The following is a 5118-nucleotide window of genomic DNA, read 5'->3' on the forward strand; positions in this document are numbered from 1 at the left end:
GCAGGACCATCGGGATGACTTAAACTGGACTCACGATGGTCCCTGGTCCAGAAGCAGGCCCACCATACCTAGGCGGGGTTATAAATCTGTATCCCAGATCTCTTCCTCTCCCTCCTGCCTCCCTTACCAAACAAAACCTTCCGCCGTGGCTTCTTTTTGTTTTGGTTTTTATTTTTTAAATGTTTATTTATTTTTGAGAGAGAAACAGAGACCGAGAGCACGGGGGCGGGGGGGGGGGGTGGAGGGTGGGACAGGGGGTAGGGAACAGAATCTGAAAGCAGGCTCCAGGCTCCTTGCTGTCAACACACAGCCATCGGATGCGGATGCGGGGCTCGAGCTCATGAACGAGGGATCATGACCTGAGCTGAAGTCAGCCGCTCAACCGACTGAGCCACCCAGGCGCCCCCTTGTGGTGGCTTCTACTTCCGGGGAGATGAACTGGATGCACTTTTCTCCTCTCCTCCCATCTGTCTCTGAAAGAGCCTGTCAAGAGGATGAAGAGACAAGCTACTGGCTGGGAGAACATATTTACAAACCACATATCCAACACAGGACAAGTATCTAGAACACATGAAGAACTCTCAAGCCCAACTGCAGGAAAACACACAGCCCAATTAGGAAACGGTCAAATAACACGAACAGACATTTCAGCAAAGAGGATGTACAGATGGCCACTAAGAACTTTGAAAACATGTTCAGCGTACAGATCTTTTCCCTCTTTGGTGGGGTTTATCCCTAGGTACCTTAATGGCTTTTGTTGCAATTGTAAAGGGGGTCGATTCCTTGATTTCTCTTTCTGCTGCCTCATTATTGGTGTGTAGAAATGCCGCCGATTTCTGTGCATTCTGATTTTCTATCCTGCGACTTTGCTGAATTCATGGATCAGTTCTAGCAGCTTTTTGATGGAGGCTTTCGTGTTTTCCACGTGGAGTATCGTGTCGTCTGTGAACAGTGAAAGTTTGGCTTCGTCTTTGCCGATTGGTTTACCTTTTATTTCTTTTTGCGGTCTGCCGAGGCTAGCACTCCCGGGACTGTGCCGAACAACAGTGGTGAGAGTGGACATCCCTGCCATGTTCCTGTCCTGTCCTTAGGGGGAAACTCTGTTTTTCCCCATCGAGAATGACATTAGCTGTGGGTCTTTCACATACGGTCTTTACGGTGTTGAGGTGTGATCCTTCTATCCCTACTTTGTTGAGGGTTTTTATCAAGAAAGGATGCTGTATTTTGTCAAAGGCTTTTTCTGCACCCATTGAGAGGATCGCATGGTTTTACTCCTTTCTTTTACGAATGTGATGTATCACACTAATTGATTCGCGAATATTTAACCAGCCAGGAGCCCAGGAGTAGTAAATCCCACTTGATCACGGTGAATAATTCTTGTGACGTACTGTTGAATTTGATTCGCTAGTATCTTGTCGAGAATTTTTGACAGGGATATTGGCCCGTAGTTCTCCTTTGTAGCGAGGTCTTTGTCTGGCTTTGGAATCAAGGTAATGCCGGCAGTCATTTGCACTATTAAGTATTTATCCAAAGGATACAAAACTGCAGACTCAAAGGGCACATGATTTATATATATTATATATGTATTTGCATATATATAATGCAATATTACTCGGTGATCAGAAAGAATGAAATCTTGCCCTTTGCAACAACGTGGATGGAATTAGAATGCATTAAGCTAAGCAAAATAAGTCAGTCAAAGACAGAAACCATATGATTTCACTCAGACGTGGAATTTAAGAAACAAAGCAGATGAACATAGGGGAAGGGAAGGAAAAATAAGATAAAGAGAGAGGGGGAGGCAAACCGTAAGAGACTCTTTGTTTTAATTTTTTTAAATTTTTTATTAAGTTTCTTTATTTTGAGGGAGACGGTGAGCATGCAAATGGGGGAGGGGCAGAGAGAGAGAGAGAATCCCAAGCAGGCTCCGTGCTCAGCACAGAGCCCCATGCGGGGCTCGATCCCACGAACCTCAAGATCATGAACTGAGCTGAGACCAAGAGTCGGACACTTAACCGTCTGAGCCACCCAGGCACCTCCCATAACAGATTCTTAAATACAGAGAACAAACTGAGGGTTGACGGAGAGAGGTGGGTGGGGGGATGGGCTAAATGGGTGACGGGCATTAAGGAGGGCACTTGTTGGGATGAGCACTGGGTGTCATATGTAAGAGATGAATCACTGGGTTCTACTCCTGAAACCAAGACTACACTGTACGTTAACTAACTGGAATTTAAAGAAATAAACTGCACTCTTAAAGAAAATGTTCAATATCACTGGCCATTAGGAAAATGAAACCTAAAACCACAATACCTATCAGAAAGGTCAAAACAAACAACAAAATGGGGCACCTGGCTGGCTCAGTCCACAGAGCATGGGACTCTCGATGTTGGGGTTGTGAGTTTGAGCCCCACATTGGGGGTAGAATTTACTTTAAAAAAAATAGCCACAGCACCCCACATGCTGGTGAGGATTTAGAGAAACTGAATCACTCCTATGTTACTGGTGGGGTTGTAAAATGGCACAGCCACTCTGGAAAGCAGTTTGAACAGCTTCTTCAAAAAATAAACACACAGCTACCGGACGATCCGGCAGTGACACTCTTGGGCATGTATCCCGGAGAAATAAAAACTTACGTTCACACAAACACCTGTCAGCGAATGTTCGTAGCATCTCTATTCCTAAAAGCCAAAAGCCAGAATGGGCCCAGGTGTCCCCCAGCAGGTTAAGCCCACAGTGATGCATCCATACCATGGAAAACCACTCAGCAACAAAAAGGGATCAAGTCGACACATGAAACAGCCCGGATGAACTTCCAGAGAACTCTGTCGAGTGAAAAAAGCCAAAAGGTGCGGACTCTATGATTCTACTCGGAGAACATTCTTGAAATGAAGAACAGATTAGTGATCGCCAAAGTTGAGGAGGTTTGAGGTGGCAAGGAAGTGGGTGTGGCTATAAAAAGAGCACAGAAGGGATCCCTGTGGCGACGGGAACGTTCTGTGCCTTGACGGTGCTGATGTCCACAGCCTGGTAGTGACAGCATTCTATAGTTTTGCAAGATGCCACCGTTGGGAGAAGCAGGATCAAAGGTATATGGAACCTCTCTGTGCTATTTCGTACAACTGCGCATGAACCTGGGTCAAAATAAAAGGTTTAGCTGAAAAAGAGAAGACCTTTCTGGGGCGCCTGGGTGGTTCAGTCGGTTGAGTGTTGACTCTCGGGCTCGGCTCAGGTCGTGAGTTCGAGCCCTACGCTGGGCTCCACGGTCCCCCTCTCTCTCTGTCCCTCCACCTCTTGAGCTCGTTCTCACAAAAATAAATAAATAAACATTAAAAAAAAAAAAAAGTCCTTTCTCTTCCTCTGTCTATCCCCTTCTCTTGGGCCCTGCTCTAATAATCCATGAGGAGATGCTAATGGGTAGTAAAGGGACCGATATTGTCCCCAGTTCCTACCTATCTCAACGGGGAGGCGGGGGGGGGGGGGGGGGGGGGTCCTGGCAATCACAAAAAGGTAACTCTTTACAGAAGAAATTGCCTTGAATTTAAAATCAGGTTACCTTGGGGCCTGGTCTGAAAATGCTTTGTGACCTCAGGCAAATGGCTTGGCCTCTCTGAGATTCCGTTTCATCACCTGTAAACAGATTTTTGAAGATTAAACGAAAAAATGAAAACACATGGTAAATTGTAAAGCAGCCCCCCAAACACGGTCTTTTTCCTTGCCTCCCTCCTTTCCTGTCCTTATTACTTCCAGTTAGAGGAAGGGACTGTGCCCTAGGTCTCCTTGTATTCCCATGACTTAGCCCAAGTCCCTGCCCAGGAGGCACTTAGGAAGTGCTTGTTAATGCTGATAATGGCAGAGTGTTTAAACCAGGGGTTAGCTCTAATGGGGGAAGAAGGAAGGTTCTGCCCCCAGCGGGACACAGGTCTTGGCTGTGTCTTTGGCTGAGACTCTGAAGAACACTTGTTCGCACCCCCTGGGAATAGCTCCCTGCCCTGGGAATCGTTGCACCAGAGACATCATGGGCCGGAGAGGCAGGGCTCATGGGACAGACCAGCTGCCAGGTTGGGGGACCAGGGAGGACTGGAGAGAAGACAAGCTCGTCACTCGGACCAAGAACTTCCCTACCCGTCACCACCTTCAGTCCCCACCACCCTCCTGAGGCAGGCAGAGCGGGGGGGCAGCCCCGTCCTCCATGGGCAAACCCTGAAGGGAGACAGGGCTGAGGCCTGCCCCAGGTTCGCCGGGCCCGTGAGTCAGCGGCACGGCCGGGCCCAGACCCAGGAGCCGGAGATGTTCCACAGCAGGAATGGTGTCCAAATGGAAAAACTAAGCCACAGAAAACACAGCTCTTCCCTGCCCGGACCTGGAGCCTCTCCCGAGGGAATTGCGGCCAAGGTCACCGGGCCTTTCCACCCAACTTCCTTTCTGAAGGAGCTGCTGTCCCAGCAGGCCGGGCAGGGTGCTGCCCTGGGAGACGGCTTCCCTCCCTTTCGGCCTGGAGCTTTCAGTGACCTATTTAAAGACAGAGCAACCAGTTTGGGGTTTGGGTCTCCCCGGGTGCCTCTCTCGGTGGTGACAGCTGAGGGTGGGGTAGGGCGGGCACTGTTCTTCTTACCTGTCCCTGAGAGCCCAGAGTGTCCCTGGAAACTCACTCAGAGGCTGAGGAGAACAAGCCAGGGCCTTTCCAGAACCCAGTAAGGGCTGAGGAGGGGATGGCAGTCCTACGCGGCCCCACCTTGTCCCCCCAGGCTGGATGCTTTCCCCCAAGGGCCCTTTCTCCCCACTGCCACCCCCACCCGGTCTCTGAGAAGACAAGCTGCTTGGAGTCTTCATTTGCAGGAAAGCAGAGAGCGCTCCGGCCTGGGGAAGGTTCGAATGGGGGCGTGGGGGAGGGGGGGTGGGCGGTGAGGACTTTGCAGCCAGCCCTTACTGAATAGCCCCCCTGTGCCTGGCCCCATGCTGTGTCCCCAGGGCCACTGCTCCCACCCTCGGGGTTGCCAGTCAGTCTGGGATGAGGGGCCAGAGGGCCCGGGCAAGGTGCAAGGCAGGCAGGACGTATGAGGACGAGGACACAGGCTCAGGCCAGCCAGTCGGCTTCCAGGCAACTCGCGGAACCTT

The 5118-nt window shown here is 50.2% G+C and overlaps 1 long non-coding RNA gene across 1 annotated transcript; it reads right to left on the minus strand.

The window, feature by feature from the left end:
* Positions 1-406: 406 nt before the first annotated feature.
* LOC122235245 lies at positions 407-4685 on the minus strand. Its single transcript, XR_006213352.1, has 3 exons — positions 4616-4685; positions 3557-3630; positions 407-483 (listed from the first exon to the last, which is right to left on the minus strand). It is a non-coding gene; the product is annotated as an uncharacterized LOC122235245 (long non-coding RNA).
* Between the last annotated feature and the right edge of the window lie 433 nt (positions 4686-5118).

The sequence above is a fragment of the Panthera tigris genome, chromosome X (genome assembly GCF_018350195.1).
Source record: "Panthera tigris isolate Pti1 chromosome X, P.tigris_Pti1_mat1.1, whole genome shotgun sequence".
Lineage (NCBI taxonomy): Eukaryota > Metazoa > Chordata > Mammalia > Carnivora > Felidae > Panthera > Panthera tigris.